Source organism: Condylostylus longicornis, unplaced genomic scaffold (assembly GCF_029603195.1).
Source record: "Condylostylus longicornis isolate FDR11 unplaced genomic scaffold, ASM2960319v2 ptg000004l, whole genome shotgun sequence".
Classification (NCBI taxonomy): domain Eukaryota; kingdom Metazoa; phylum Arthropoda; class Insecta; order Diptera; family Dolichopodidae; genus Condylostylus; species Condylostylus longicornis.
The window spans coordinates 21,138,630-21,156,605 of record NW_026577973.1 but is presented as its reverse complement, the minus strand read 5'-3'; the positions used below and the strand labels follow the sequence as shown (position 1 = coordinate 21,156,605).

The window sequence follows — 17,976 nt, the reverse complement described above, 5'->3', positions numbered from 1 at the left end:
TATTTATTTATAATAATTCATTTGATTCGCTTTGGAGAATGTGAGCGATAGCGCCTACTGGCAAACAATAGTATGAATTTGAATTAATTGTATTCGAAGATTCGAAATGAAGTTCGAAAAGAATTTTTTTTTATATTTAGCATGTGACACATTCAGCTTATTTCCTCAAATAACAAAAAAAAGCAAATACAAACAATTTTTGGGGCAACGACAAAAAAATAAAATATATTAAAATAATTATTACGAACACTGCGTAATTCATCGTTTTCCGAAATGTAATTTATACCACGTTATAAATTTATGTATGTATGTACTCGTATATATATGTATTAAGCAAACATTTATAAAATTTATTCTGATAATTAACAAAAAAATGAGGGTTGATAATGATCTTAATTCGAATTATGCCGTAAGTAAAAATTTATTTATAATTAAATTAACATCTAAAAGTAATTAAGTACAAAGAAAAATGATATTTATATAACACAAGAGTTAATCTTCATTAAATTTTGATTATTTGTTGATAAAAATTAAGTCAAAATATACGTTTTACTCTTAGAGTAAGAAGGATTATCTAAGTAAATCAAAAAAAAAATCATTAACATGCTCATTAAACTGACAAATATTATGTACATATGTATGTATATGCATACATGCTCGTCACTTTAATTATTTATAAGTTTATACATATACGGGTCAAAATTTAAAAGTTTGCACAAATGAATTTTTTTTTTTCCAAATTATTTTTTTAGAATTTTTTATTAAAATAATTTTTTTATAGTTGCCTATTATATAATGTACAATCTCCTCAAGTGGTCCGGAGGTTTTGTAAATATTTTAGAAATTATAACCAAAAAAGTAAGCTCAGGTTTGAATTTAGTTCAACTACGTTACCGATAAAAATATCTTAAATTTTTCGATCTCTTCAATGGAAATTATTATTTTCATATTTTACTCTCATTTGTAATTAAAGTTATAAATAAATTTATTCTGTAATATTGAAAAATCATTTTTATAAAAAAATAAATTATAAGTTATTTCAACTGTGTTACTAATTTTAAATTTAAAGTTTTTATTTTTAAAATAAAACTATTTAATAGTTTTTTTCTTGCAGGAATTTTTACATAACTGCTTTAGAAATTAATTTTTTATTCTAAAAATGTCCATAACAAAAAAATTAAGAGCTTAAATTTGAAGAAAAAAGTTTAAAACAATATTTTTTTTTGATTTTTTTTGTGACAAAACAGTAACGCAGTGGAAAATATAGTAACACTGTTGAAAAATTTGATTCAGTCTTCAGTATATTAACAAAAAAAATTAAAACAAAAACAGTAAATTTCATGCTGTTGTTTAATATGCTAAGATATTAACTTTTTTCCTCTCGATGAAGTTGTATATATTCGGTTAAGTTTTTCATTTGCATTTTTAACAATATACATATTTAAAATATAAATAGATAGTGGCATTTTGTATAATAATCAATAAAATATGTTATCGCCTATTTGTATGTAAAATTATTAAGAATTTATTCACCAACTTAGAGTAAACTGCCTTAAAAATCAACTTTCTTACCATGTCTTCAGTAGTGTTACTTAAATTTAGTAACACAGTTGAACAGTAACGCAGTAGAATATTTTAAAATAAAAAGTATATTAACATAAAACTACAACATATTTTTGCATTTTAAAGTATACAGTTGGTTAGTTTACTTGGTTTGCTTAATAATATGCCACTTTTTTGAATTTTAAAAAAAAATATTTAAACAAAAACCACGTAACACAGTTGAAAAAAGCGTTTTACATTCACGGCAAAAAAAATTCAAACTATCTCCAGCGATGTGTTTGGAACAACATTCACCACTAGCCCGAACAGACTTATTGCGTATTCTTTAAAACAAATAATGATGCCAAAATATTTAAAAAAATGATTAATTTTAAAAAATTTTATGATGTAACATAGTTGAAGTAACGCAGTTGAACCATCCTTGTGACACACTTTTTTTCTGTTAAAATTACATTAAAATAAATTAAAACTTAAAAACTAATTTTTGATTTTTATTTAAAAATAATGAAATAATTTTGCAATGTAATTTAAAATATATCCTTCTGTGGGGGAAGTTCATGAAAATTTAAATTGAAAATTAAAAATGTGGTCTGTGACAAGTTTCATTTATATGAAAACAGAAAACGCGCTCCGACAATTTTCCAAAATTTTCCAAAAATACTTACTTTTGCAATCTAAAAATTTTTTTTATTTAAAATTAAAGATTTTATAATTTTTATTTTATTAATTAAAATTTGATTTATTTTCTAAAAAAGTATTTATTTAAGCTTACTTTTTTGTGACGCAAATGTGCTAACTTTTAAATTTTCACCCATACACATTTAATATACTTATAAGGTACATAAATAAATTGATGCGCAGGGTGTTTCAAATGTATAGTAATAGTTTGAAAAGGCTTAGCAATTGTTAGGCAAAATAGAATAAAGTATTTGGCTTTGACAGACAATTATGAGCAATGATCTACTTTCAATTTTCAATGTCTAATTTATAATTTATACTTTGCTAAATCTTTAATATATAAACTTCTGATTCAAGCTACCACACAGTTTATTCTATTCTACAGTTTATTCTATTCAGTTCGTAATTCTATTCAAATTTTTGCACACAACAGTGATCGAAATTGTGAATTGTATGTCGACCGAGTGTTAACTATGCAGACTGAACTGTTAACTATGCAGAAGACTTTTAGTTGGTTAAAACTTTTTGAAATATAAATATTGTGAAATTTTCAGATCATATATTTGTGGATAGACTCGATGTTAGTGTTACATATATACTTATCTACACAGAATGGTATTAAAAGTGGGAATTTTTATAGAGTAAAGTCTTGAAGCGAAAATGGGAGAATCTATCGAAATAGAACGCGTTCGAATGAATATTATGTGAGAAAAATTTTTCATAGTCAATAAAAAAACTAGTTAGATTGCTCATAATTTTATTTTTGCTGAATATAAATTTTAGTGCGCACAATATTTTGGAATGAAAGCTTTACACACGCTGTAAAATTGAAAAAGGAAACACCAATATGTTTTTTAAAATTATTTTTTCTAATATTTAGCTTTTTCGCTAAGAAATTTCAAAATTAATCATTCATTAGTTCTCATACTTACATTTATTTACCCTTCTAATATTAAATAATAATATGTTTTTCATTAAATAATAATAAGTTTAGCGCCAATGTCTCCGACCATTTCGAAGTGCAATTACTTATAAATGAAAGAATTATAAGAGTTATTTTTAAACAAAATCGAATTTTATACACCGTATGTTACATAAATATCTTTTAGGCATCGCTTACAAGGCACAATCAAACTTAATTTGAATATACATATGTATAAAATTGTACATAAATTAATAGATTTGGACACTTTTTAATTCAATTAAAAAATTAAAACAGTACTATCGAAATTTCAAACATTAAACTGAATTCATAATAAACACAGACGTGTATTTTTTTGGTAAATAATAAACAACCTTTACCAACATTTATTCATAAATATACATATTATGTATGACTCATTATAATCACTTGAATGGAAATTAAACACTTTTGCTTTTTGAATGTTCATACTCAAATTAAATATAAACAAAAGAATTTTTTTACCACATTCGTCTACTTTTTAAAAGACGAATAAAAAAAAGTCTCCCAGAACCTAAAATATTAATTATGCACAGTAAATCATATTAAAAAAAATTATATCTAGATATTCGAGTAAATTTTTCATCATATTCTTTACGGTCTAACAGTTTGAGAAAAAAAAAATTTCAAATTAAACGAAAAATTTTTAACAAAAGAAAAAATTATTTTTATAAAATTTAAAACAAACATTGTTTCTTTTTCTAAGATATTTTTAAGAACTTTGTTCAGAAATTGAAAGAACTTAAAAGAATCTTTTGAATATTTAGAAAAAAATTTATGAATATAAAGGTTTCTTTTTCAAAACTTAAATTTTTGTATCTATTATAATTACTCTACCGTAAAGAAGCCACTATACATATACTCGTAGTACTTTAATACCAACCGTGAATTTAATGAGACGTCATTTTAAATGTTTAAGTTTAATAAGGTTTTAATAAAATTTATATGTTTTATTCAGAAAACTATAGAAAAGACCGCGTTTTTCTGTAAATATTTATTAGTTTCATAAAATACCTACATACATGTATGAATAGGTTTATTATACGTAAATATGTTTCACATAATCATATATAAATTTAGATAAGATAACGCATTAAAATCTACAGCACATCACTAGTTTTAAATATACGTAAATTTTCATTAAATAGATTACAAATCTCTTTTTCATTCAATATCGCCTACAAAATAAAAACTATTAAAGTGATATAAGATTGAATTAAAAAAAAAATTATGCTTTTTTACAATATTGTGTAAGTAGGAAAAGAAATATTTAAGCAAAACTAAGCTTTGAGAAATTTCTATTTTTCTCGAACAGACAAAGAATGTGCACGCAGCTATGCAATCACAAATAAAATATTCTTCAATGATAACTTGAAATGAATCAAAATTTTTCATAAATTATAAATGAAAAAGTAATTTCTAAATATGAAATAGAATATAATTTATATACATATATTACGAGTATGTATATTTCGTCTTGAAAAAAATTACAAACTTTATTAGGTAACTTTGTGAGAAAAAAGAGATTACAAAGTACAGAAGCCGACATAAACTATACACACATACTTATTGTACTTAATATAAACTAAATGTGTCAGAAATTTTTTAATTAAATTTTAAAATCAGAGAATGTATGTAAGTTTGTTCAGAAGAAAAACGGAGTGGTGTATATTAATAAGTAAAACTAGTATTTTCAGAAAATATAGTACATACTTATGTATGTACATATATGTTTATATATGTATATTTGTTTATTAGAAAAAATGTCACAGTTCTCAGAAAAATTTTATCACTCGAAAGTTGGGAACTTTTTGCATAAATCAAAAACTCATATTTAACTAAAAGTGGTATAATTTTTTTTTCAATATTTTGACAAATTCGAAACATTTTTTGAGAAAATAATCTACTAAACATAATCATCAAACAAAATAATTAAAATTTTTCCCTTCAAACATTTATTATAATAAATGTACATATTAATTTAATACATTTTGTTTTAAATCAACTCCGGATTATATGGGATGAAAATAATGTAAGGAAAACAGGATTTTTTGCTCTCTTTATTATTAGAGTTCATTTTTCTCTAATTATTTTCCGACATTTCGAGATATAAAAGTTCCACTGTATTTTTTCCTAAAGGTTAACGTATATGGTTCATAAAGATATTGTTGATTAACAACAAACGAGATATTATGGCTGGAACCGTTTAGTTTTCCAAAAGTATTATAATACAAAAAAAAGGAAAAATGCTCTCCTAATCTGTTCCAATTTCTAAAATATTGCTTAAATACATTTCGAAATATCATACTGAGTTCGAATTAAACTCAAAGAAAAATTTTTTAAAATGTATGTAGGTACTTTTCGAAAATCGAAATATGCGTGAAAGGGATGCAAATTTTTAAATTTATACTGATATTTTTTTTAGTTTAATAACGTTGTTGGACAAAACATTATCCATTCTAACTTCATGTATAGTTTTGAATTTTCTTAAACACACAAAGTTAAATAAATAGTTTTAAAATTACCTAATAATTGAAAGAATAAACATTCAAACTTGGTTGATGACATCAAAAACGTGAACATCAAATCAAAGACATATACAACAAATTTTTCTCACGAAAATTAAAATTTAATTTAGTAATTACGTACAATAAACATAATTTGAACAAATTTTTCTTCATCATAATTAATTTATCTTTTATATTAGCCAAAATTAATAATTAAATTAAATTACTTTAAAAAATAATTATATCCCATAATACATACCTACGTTATATAAATTAAGTTTAAGTAACCATAATTTGTATTATTCACCATTTATGTGCAAAAAATCGTAATCAATTAACAATATTAGTAGTATTTACAGCATTTATGGTAGAAAAATAACACGAAAAATTTTATTTTATAAATTCATTAAATTTTCATTAAAATTTTTCCTTAAATTGCTTTTAAGTATGCTACTTTATGTGATCAGATCGATCATTGCCTTAAATAAAGTTTAGTCATTCTAGACTCATATATATGTCTGCATAAATGTATGTCTTTATGGATAATGAATTTGTTTCAATATTTTCAAAATAAATGTCATTACCAAATTGAATATCTTGTCAATAATAATAAAATAAAATAAACATAATTATTATTGTAAATTTGAGAACAAATATAAACAAATAAAAATTTGAACTTTATATCGTAATTATACCCATACGGGTATTTATATGAAACAAGTGTAAAATTAATCAACATAAAATTTAAAGTTATTATTCATATTGCGTCTTTTCGTTTGTTTTTTATGTGCAAATTAAGTGCTAACCTAAATTGATGCAGTATGCGGCAAACAAAATTACTGCATTAATGCGGCATACCAAAAATAATACCACGCGGCCCATGTATTGCGATTGAGATTATTTGTATTAAACGTCAAAAACAATGAAATTAATTTTTTAGTTTCTGTACAGTACGCTTGAAATTGTAATATCGAATGCGATGCTGTTGTCACGCAGCACTTTTAATAATCTTCATTTAAATACATGGAACCAGTCTTTGTTATTGGAAAAACCGCATGCTTTCTCTTAGGTTTAGCACTAAAGTTGAGAAACCAATAAAAATAAATGCAACAAATATAAAATGCAAGTTAACGCAAATGTAGACGTTAAATGACGCGTATATTAAAATTAAAATTATTGTATGTCATTCACAAACTTTAGAATATAAATTAAATTAAAATGCATTGCTTAATTATACATGATTGCAAATAAAAAATTAATGCAAATATCTTTCTCTAAACGCATAACTTAACTTTAAAATTATTTTTCTCTATATATATTTGCGCTTTTAATTTTTATGCACTTACATTAAAAGTTGACCTTATCTATACTTTATACTCGTATTTTTCTTTTCTTACACATGAAATCAAGTTAATAAATGAATATCAATTAAATCTCATTAATTATTTAAAGACGTAGAAAATCTCAAGGAAATTAATTTATGTACATACACATATATGTCTGTATGTAATTAAGAGTATGTGAGTATTGTAAGTGCACGTTACTTTGTACATGCATTTTCGTATTGTAATAAAATAATAATTCTTTTTTTAATAAAGATTAGAGCAAATTTTATATTCTCTCTGATACTATAATTAATTAATTAATTTATTTTATTCAAAATAAATTAATATAATAAATTTAGGAAATTATTTAAATGTGATTATATAACATTTATTTACATAAATGCATTATGTGTTTTGAGTGCGACCTAGAAGATGAGAAAATACCGCTTCATAATTTGTGAATTTGCAAAACGCTGACTAAAAAAAGACTTCTACACTTTGCATTATCTGGACTGCTCGAATGTTGTTTGCAACTAATTGTATCTTCACAGGTTCGTTGAGAAAGTAGGGATAGCGTAGAACTTGTGTCTTGTCCGCAGTGTTATTTGGTCATAGGACCAGCCGACAATTAACAATATAAAATACGTGCACTGACTTTAAGTGACAGTAACATATACAAATACAAATATATTGATTCTTCTTCTTTTTTTCACTTCTTTAGATAAAATTAAAGTATAGCATATTAAGGTTAGTATTTATTCAATTATTCGTCAAATAAAATAAATTATTAAGTAACATTCCATTCCGTGTAAATTTGCAATGAAATTTTTTGTCATGCATCTTAAACTGCACTTTATTTGTTATACTACCATGAATTTCGATTTTTGAATTTTCGATGTTAATATGTATTACACTGAATTTTTTATATACACATACCTATAATAATTGTATAAGTCAAATGTTATAAGTTATAAGATTTTAAACTTAGCGCACCAAAATTGATTTTTTTTACCACTAGTTCTAATAATTTTAAATTAAAATTCTTTGTTCTTAATAAAATTTGCAATATTCAAAAGTCAAATAACTATAATAAGAACAAAATTTTATTGTTGATTTACATACATACATATATGTATGTACATGTATCGTGATTTATAACTTAATTTTTGACCTTAAAAAAATTTAATTAAATTGAAACCTTGAATTTTACTCCGTAAAAATAAGTAAAACATTCATTATTTTCCGTATTGCATTTTGAACTTGTTTTACGAATATTATTTATATCCGCGCTTGTAATATACATTGCCTTTATATGTAAACTTATTTAACCATAAATAGCACTACATTTATTTTTATATTTTTGATTAACTACTAAACATCCAAGTATAGAATGTAATTATATTATATGCAGCAAAATATATGTAATTCAAAAATTTAACATTTTTAACAAGATTAAAATAATAAAAATTTATTATTAATTTTAGAAATAAAACAAACAAAGGCATAGTGTAAGTTTTATGTGCCGTTATAAAGAATAATACATACATACGTACACGCTTGATTAGAATATAACATACACAATAAAAGATTATAAAAATTATGAATTTCGGATAATTTAAATTTTAAAAGTCTTTCTTTGTATTATAATAGATCTCCAGGAACTAACTAGTTAATATACTTTTTAGCACTTTTCCAAAAAATTTTTGAAAAAAGTACTTAAAAGGTTCACTCTGTCAGTCTGTGGACATGTTTACAAAACTTTTTACGAAACTTATTTCTGTAGAAGAAAATTTTTAGCTATCATAATTATAGCTACCCCCCAAAACCCTATAGCTACCCCCCAAAACCCTATAGCTACCCCCCAAAACCCTAAAAATGCCATTTTTTAATATTTATTGCAGTGAAACCATAAGCATTTTTTAAATTTTTGCAAACGCAAAAAGGTAGTGGCTTGATTCCCCTATCGCGGCATACTATAGTTAAACTTTAGAAAAACGAAATGGCCGCTCAAATTTACCATTATTAAATACCTTATAAAATTATATATAGAGCATTATATTAACCCCGCTTTTTGTTTTATTTCAAAGACTGCATAAATCGTTCATCCTAAATACATGTAATCCTGGAAATAGTTTCGTTTATGAATGAAAATAATTTTAATAGTGTGGTAGGTATAAGTAGGCTCTATTTAAAACCAGTATTTTCACTTGTTGAAGGGAAAAATGCTACAATACAAATCATTGGTTTGACCCAACTTTATTTAAATTAATATCTTAAATTTTTCAACGTAATTATTTTTTACAAACTTAAAGTATTTTTGCAGCATTTAAAAAAATTTTTAAAAATGTTTTAGATTTTTAAGTATACTACGAACGAAAAGTGCTTCTTTTGTAGCAGAAATTTATCGAACGTGAACAATTTTCTAATATTGATTTATCGAATATCAAGCTTAAAATCGAATTTATAGCTTTGAATTTTCGAAAATTCCCTTTGTTTTACAAAAAATTGATCAGAGTATATTGCCGTCTGTAGGCAAGACACAGTAATTAACAGTGTTAATAAAATTGTACTGAAAATAAAAATAATGCTACTCTTCAGATTGGGTTTCCGTACTTAATTTTTAGCCAAATTCTTTAAAAAAAAATTTACAGGATTTTATATGACAATTGCTGAAAAATGAGCCGGAACGCTCTAATGAATAATGAAATGAATAACTTAAATAAATTTTAATTACTTATTTTCACATTTTGTCAGTGTTATTATGTTTTTTAAAGAAACATTTTGCTTGAATTTCGCAAGAAAGCTAAATCAATATGAAAGGTGCCAATATATATTTCAACATACATATTCATGTATCTGTACGTATGTGCGTAGATCTAATTAAATTGATATACCTTTTAAATTAAATTACCAAATATAGTGTATAAATTTAATTGACTAATAAAAATATACCAAATAATTTTAAATAAAATACTAAATTAAAAAAATTTATAGAAATTTTAATTTTAACAAATTAAATGATTTCAGATTGGCATGTCTAATATGACTTTCTTATATCGTTATATTAACGAAAACAATTTTAAACTTAAAAATACAACTTCAAAGTCCCAAATTTTTGAAAGCCTTTCTAAGTGATTCATTTAATTTAAGCTAAACTTTTTAATTAAAATTTATATTTTATTTTTTTGTAATTTATATGTACCTATTTCATAGATATTGTACTAAATCAACAAAGAGGTCATAAAACCATTAAATTAAACACAAGGTTACACTTAAAATACATATCCACAATTATATATACATATGTACACATAAAAACAAAATCTGATGTGGTCAGCAAATAGCCGACCGGCGTTGTGTATTGTTCAAAGTGTTACAGAAGATTATGGAAATGACTTTTAAATACTTGTTTCAAATATTAAGGACCCTAGTAATCATACCCAGAAAAATGTGAATTTAGCTCTTTCGTGTTGCGCGATCCGAATTCTCTAAAAAATTTGCCACTTACTTCCGGTAGCAAACCGAACTCGAATATCAAATTTCAACAAATTTCGTCAATTAAGTCCTTAGATATGCTAAGAAATATAAATTCGGTTTAGAAACTCCTATAGTTAGGTTTCCGCACCCTATATTTCCAAAAATTTTACAGCTTCATTGTTTTAACAACCTATGAAATCACAAATTAAATTTCAAAGAAATCGGTTGATTATTTTAACTGGATCTTTAGGTTTAGTTGATTTCTTCCAAAATTAGATTGTTTCTCATACTGCTGGACTAAGTTTACATATAAAATTTCCAATTTTCGATCCAATTCTAGAGACCCGATATACCGCAAAAGTTTTTTAAACCATCTTCACATTTAAATTTTTTTTTGATAAAAATTCACATATAAATTTTTTGTGAAAATCGGATCAGCCAAACTAGACGTTCTGATCTGCACAGACAGACTGACAAACATCTGTTTAAAAAAAATAATCACGAAATCTCGGCATGTAAAATTTGGTACTATCGCGTAGCTTCCCTTATTGTAGGCAATTCGGCCGCTAATGAACGCATAAAAATTCCAAATTGGTAAATTTTTATTAAGTATACGAATAAATTCTCTTTTTTAATTGTAATCTAAGCTAAATTAGGGGACTAAAAATTTGAAATCAAAATTATACAAATAAAAATTTATTTTTCAAACCCATCCATTATTTTGTTAACTATTTTTGTTATTGGTAAACATTTTGGTTTTCCAATATTATACCGTTATGTAGGTCATTTTTTTTTTCCTTTTATATTTATTCACTTTTTCATCAAATTTTTTATGACAGACGTTTAAAAAGTTTTATAACAAGTCTTAAACATAATAAAATTCTTCGAACTATAATACGAAATAGATAAGAATTTTATATACGACATTTTGATAAGAGAGAGAGAGAGCTTGCTTATCTTGTACTTATTGTAAATTTAAAAACATTATGCGCCACATAAAAATAACAAAAAGTTAAAAATATTAATTGTTTATTTTCATACGTTTTATCTTAATATTAATAATAATAAAAATAACATTTTAATCTTACCTTTTTGTTTTTCTATAATATTGAAGAATTTATTTACGAAATATTTCATATCTGCAAAGAAAAAGAAAATGTAATTAAAATTTTACAATATTTTACATTTACAAAATAATTTTTAATTTTTTTAATTAATCTAACTAACCTACTTGCTTTATAAAATACTCTATGTACATACCTTTAAACTAATACATAAAGAAATACATAAAAAAATTAATTAGATTTTGTGGTTTAAATTTTGGCAAATTAAGAAAAACAATATAAAAATAAAAATAATTTGTCAGGTGTCACATTTTTAATTAAAGGCGATTGATATTATTTTTTTTACAATGTATAGACGAAGATTAACACCTTTACGAATAAATCACAATGCCATAAATCCAAAAAAAAACTGTTGACGAAACGAAAAAATTATTGAGAAATTTTAAATTATACGCGAACTACAGTATAATAAAATTTAACGAAAAGGTCAAATTTAATTCGAATAAATAAGTAAAAAAAATATTGATATTTATTAAATTTATCAATGAAAACTAAATTTCATGAAATTTCAGTAACAATTGTGGATTCTTGCATACATACTTTTGTTCAATGTTTTATTACTGGATTTACTGCAAAATATTGTTATAATTTTACAAGAAAATAATTATTTTAATAATTCGTTATATAATTTCTAAAACCGAATTGAAATTATGTTCTGGTTTTGTATATACAGTCGATCCGCTTAGAAGAACATCGAAAATGCCATGATTATTTATTATAAATGAGTTTAGTTTCAGGCACACATTTTGCTTTATAAAGCGAGTGAATAATCACGTATAATTTGACATATAACCATCAATCAGATATATACAAATGATATTTTGAGTAGATAATTTTGATTAAGTAATGTAAGAGTTGAATTTTGTGACCAAATTGGTATTAGCAATAAAGAAGTTCAGCTTTAATACGAGTTGCTTTTATACAAATCCGATTGTATACTTTGGTCATTAAATTTCAACCATTTTCACATTAGCATTGATAAAAAAGAAATAGATGTAGATAGACCGTAGCAGTTAAAACACGATTTAATTTCGAAAAATTAATAAAAATATTTAATAGCTTTATAACATTATTCGATAATTCTACGTCATATATCAGAAATAAAAGCGTCATCAAACTGCTTAAACTTCATAATTAATTTGCATTAAGTACTAAGCATTTAACAGTTAAAGATTTTGTTCCTGATCTATTTTATTATAATAACTTAAAATTAAAAATTATATTATACGATTAAAATCTATTGTTTGATAAAAACGCTTATGTTTTATGATTTATAAATAATTTTTTGTCTGGTTTGCTGATTCAAAAGCAAATTTACATATCAAAAACCGCACACGTATTTCAATTTTATAGTTTATGTAATATTCGTAATACAGTTAATCTACTTCCTAATTGACCTTTAAGGTCATTGAAGCATAATTGTTTAATATAATTTATACTCGTATTTATATTTCATAAATGCATTACGTAATCGATATTCTTGTTTTATAGAAATTTTAACTGAAATATTTATACGGAAAGGTTCTTAATAAAATTAATATTAATAATGATTCTTATTCGAAATTAAAAAGGGAACTCTAATTCGAGTCCAACGTCTAAAAAATGATTTGCAATAATATGCAGTAGTTAATGGGATAGTGAGTGATTCCGATGAATTTACATTGTGTTACATGGGATAATGATTTCCGTTTGAATTTTTATTTCTATACGCAATGCTTCCATTTCATTGATGTTCGCAGAAGGGAAGTAATATTTAAAATTGTATAATTGATTTTAAATTTTAGTATCTCGGAACCTGCACTATGCTTTTTTTATATCTATACGTATACCTATGCAATTCTGATACATGTATACATATATTTTTTGATTAACTACTTGGGGGCTTTTTATTGTAGAAAATAACGTATAAGACAAAATGTCCAAAGTAACTGGCAATATTTTCAAAATTCAATTATGAATTAAATCAATACAACATAACTTATGCACACTTACAAAATTTCAATATAAATTAAAAATACTGTAAAACTTGCGGTTAAGAACCTGTTTTCTTGTTTTTTTGCTTTGTTATATAAAAAAATTTTGAATTTAATTTAGTCTAGAGAAAGAGTTACTGGTACAAGTTTTGTTGTTACTTAACTGTCATTCTAATAAAATGAAATCATAAATACCTAGAAAATGAAAAATTTCTACAACTTACTGCGAAATTTAAAATTTTAATATTTTTATGACCTTGTACTATTTTTAACATAAAAAATTTAATAATTAAAAAATTTTGTTAAAAGTAAAATATTATTCTCTTGTATCAGCGTCATGTATTTACATATATAAGCAATCGATTTAAGATGAATCAAATTATTGAAAATTGGTAAAATCTTTAAATTAAAAGAGCGAAAATCTCAAAAAGTAAAAAAAAATTCAGTAAAATAAAATCAAATCAGAAGAAAAATTTTTATTTTTACCATCTTTTTACCGATAACCGCCGACTGAATTTAAAGAGGAAGGTATTGTTTTCATACAAAATTTCTCATATAAATTTTAAATGTACTCGTGTTTTAGAAAAAAATATAAACTACAACATTTTATTATTTACAAGAATCAAACAAACACACGCCTACTATTATTATCAATAGTAGTAGGCATTCCAGTACGAATTTCTCTAGACAACTAGCCAACTTAAGAAATATGTGGCGAAACAAATGGGAGCATTGCTATATAATGTTAACATAATATATTATGAGGGAACTCGTTTCGGTTCCAATATGCCGCTTATTGTTTCTCTGACCCATGTTACTTTTAAGAAACTTAAAAACTATAGAATAAAATGATGCTACACAGTCGATAATGTGCTGTTCACATTTACATTTTATTTTTATATAATTAAGAGCTTGACTGCTTCAAGTTTTTCACTTTATAAGTATACGTAAGTGTTTCATATATAAAAGAACTGGTTTTCCTTCAATTCACTTTTAATTTTATTTTTTTCAAATAATTTAAAGCTTTCTCAATAACTGGAATAAAATGTCGCGTGATCAATACTTCTTTTTGTTTTTTCTCTACAATCTTTGATTATGAAGTTTTTAGACTATAACGATATAAAACTAACGAATCGGAACATTATGTATTATTTCCGTGATTTCATCTAATTTGTATTATAGACAAAATATTTTTATTTTATTTAAAAGAAGTTACCTTTGATAGATTTTACACGTTTATTACAAATATTACACTTTAATTCGCATTTTAGGAATATTTGTAATGTAATAAATGTTTGAAGATTCACACATATATGTATGTATATGTATATATAAAAAATTAAATTGTTTGGAAGCAGTTAATATGAATCTTCAGCCAACTATCGAGCTTAGGTAATAAGCAATCATAATTTACAACTATAAAGCTCTTAGTAATGGTTAAGTTTAATTAGAGATGATATAAGTTTAGAAATGGTATTTCAGAATCATATTTAAATTAAATCTAGAAAAATTTGTGTTATATAGACAAGGTAAATGGAAAAAATATCGATTAAATTGAAATCTAAAATTTCTTTCTTATTTTTTACTTCTAAATTTGGCTTAAAAGAAATATTTCAATTGTTGTGGCTTTACTTTGCTCTCACAGGTTTGTTGTAATGTACTTAAAAGATATTCATTAGAATACTTATTTGTTATACTACTTAATACAACTAGTGTATAATAAGTATTTAAATAATCAAATCAAAATATTTTTGTAAAGCTAGTCTATGGAACTTGTAACGTAATAGAAATAACTTAGTGTATTTCTTAGGTATTATTTTGCAAAATTTAGTAATATCTCCTAATACGTCAGAATCTAAGTTAGGTTAATTTAGTCTCTATAAAATCTATCAAAACTTACAATAACATTTTTCTATTTTAAAAAGTAATCAAAAAGTAAACTCGTCTCAACTCATTACACTCATTATTATTTTAATGTCAAAGTTAATTCTCATACGTTTTTGTTCCTTTTCGCCTACCATTATTATTATACACTTTTTAGTACCGGAACTTAAACTAAATCGAGTATATTTTAATAAAAGCATAAACAGTTTGAAAACACAAAAATTAAATCATTCTTTTTGGGTATGAACCCAAAACACATTTTTAAAATTCAAAAGTTTCCTATACTTATAAAAGTTGTCGTCGAATACTAATATGGTATGTACGTATATATACGCGTATAAGTAGAGTTAAGTGAACCAATTTTCGATATTTTTGCCAATCATATAGTGTTAGCATATAATAAAATAATAAAATATGAACAACAGGTTAACAATACAGTTAATGAATGAATAATGAATAAACAAGTTTGATTTTAAACAAAGACACATAATAATTATAAATTAAAATTTATGGCAAAAATATGATGATTACCTGATAATTAATAATATTTATAATATATTTAAAGTAATATACTTGCATATATGGCTAACAATAAGAATTAATATTAAATATTTTGCTCATTAAAATTTTACTTTTTTAAAAAAGATCTTTTTTAAACAAAGTTAATTAAAGATTTTAATTTATAAATTATGAAAAACAATTATTTTTTTTTGTGAAAAATAGATTCATTAATAACGATATGAACAAATATGTTTAAATGGTGTTAAATATCGAAAATGATATCAAATAGAAATTTAAATAAAAAATTATTTTCAAACAAAACAATTATTTTTTGATAATTCAAAACGAAAGTTTTCGTAATTGGGTAAAATCTAATTATAAGGAAGGATAATAAAGTTATAACAATTGCATTCGTCATATAACTTAACATTCTCGCACTTACAATTGCACGAGGAGTACTCGATACAATTGTCAAATTTCGCATTTCAAAAAGAACCGAAATTATAAAAATTAATAATTGTACAATAGAATCTTGGCCATTCAAGGGTGGTAGAAGAATGGACACCATGGCTGTTTCAGAAAGGTTTACAACAACACCAGGTGTTAGAGTATTAAAAATGACTTCCCCAATCAATTTTCAAATGGGTTCTGTAAATTTTTTTACAGATTTTTGCCCAGCTGCTTAAACTTTCGTTTAAGTGATTAAATGTCAAAAAATCATTTATGGGACTATCTTCTGTCCAAAAACTATTTCTATGTCAGACTTTGAAATACCCCAAAAAATGTAAAAAAATCAAGTCACTATTTTTAAATTTTATTGATTTTCAATGCAGTAGTTGCCAATTATTAATAATTTTTGGTTAAAATAGTGACTCTAAATTTTTAAGAACCGTTATGGGACATAATATTATGTGGAATTGAAACACAATGTATTTTTTGAAATTCGTTCAATTCAAAAGTTTAAAAAAACAAGTTTATTTTGATAAACACAATTGAATATATGTAAGCAACAGGAAATAGTATTCAACATATTATGTAACATGGGGAAGGTTTTATTATTTTTCTATTGAAACCTGACTTTGTTTAAGTTTAATAAAAATTTGGTTTAGTTATGAAGATAGTTTCGCTATAGAGGTGAAAATTTATGAAGATTTTACTGTATTTGTAATTTCAAATACGTAGCCTATACTCCATCATATTTAGTTATTGCAAACAATATTATAAAATATAGTCAAAGAGAAATTTTTTTTTGTAATTTGTAAAAATATTTTTCGAGCACTGAATTAAATACAATAGAATAAATTTTATTAAAATTATCGCATATAAAATTGTTAAGGAGTCAATAATATGGTCAAATTCTTAGAGATGTTGTTGAGCTTCTTAGAAGTTTTTAAAAAAGAATAAATAAGAATTTTATCATATAAATGTATTTTAGACTCATTTTCTTAAAGCACTTTGGAAAAGCAGTTTTTAACGTCTATATTTTCTTGTGTATATGTTTGATTGAAAGATATATAGAAAACATCTTTTATTTTTTACATACATACTCGTATAACTTTAGTCATAACGAAAACCATGACGAAAATTTTAATTAGTACATAATTGTGGGTAAAAAAATATTGAATATTTCAAAGCTGAAATAAATTTATTCTAGTTTACAAAATTTTGCAACAATATGCGTTACAGAACATTATTAATTTTAACCATTAAGTATTTCGTATAACATGCTTTTATACTTAAAACTTTGTAATTGCTTATTAAATTTTTTTTTTGAGAAACAGCATCAGAATAAAAGAAGATGGCGAAAGACATCTTCATTAATTTTTTATTAAATATTTATTTTTCATGTTAATAATGGAAGTTAATTTATATTTTATCATTTCCTTTTCGCAAAAGAATTCATACCGAAAGCACGCTTTCATGCAAATTTTAACAAAAATAGTGCAGTAAAAGCAAAAAATTACAAAACAAAAAAGCATTATA

At 23.9% G+C, this 17,976-nt stretch overlaps 1 protein-coding gene across 1 annotated transcript in view; it reads right to left on the bottom strand.

The window, feature by feature from the left end:
- Positions 1-17,976, bottom strand: part of LOC129608185 (rho GTPase-activating protein conundrum) — a 65,972-nt gene that overhangs the window by 21,587 nt on the left and 26,409 nt on the right. Inside the window, exon 2 of the mRNA XM_055519547.1 lies at positions 11,600-11,650. The gene's annotated coding sequence lies outside the window, so the exon portion shown is untranslated. The remainder of the gene's footprint in view (positions 1-11,599; positions 11,651-17,976) is intronic.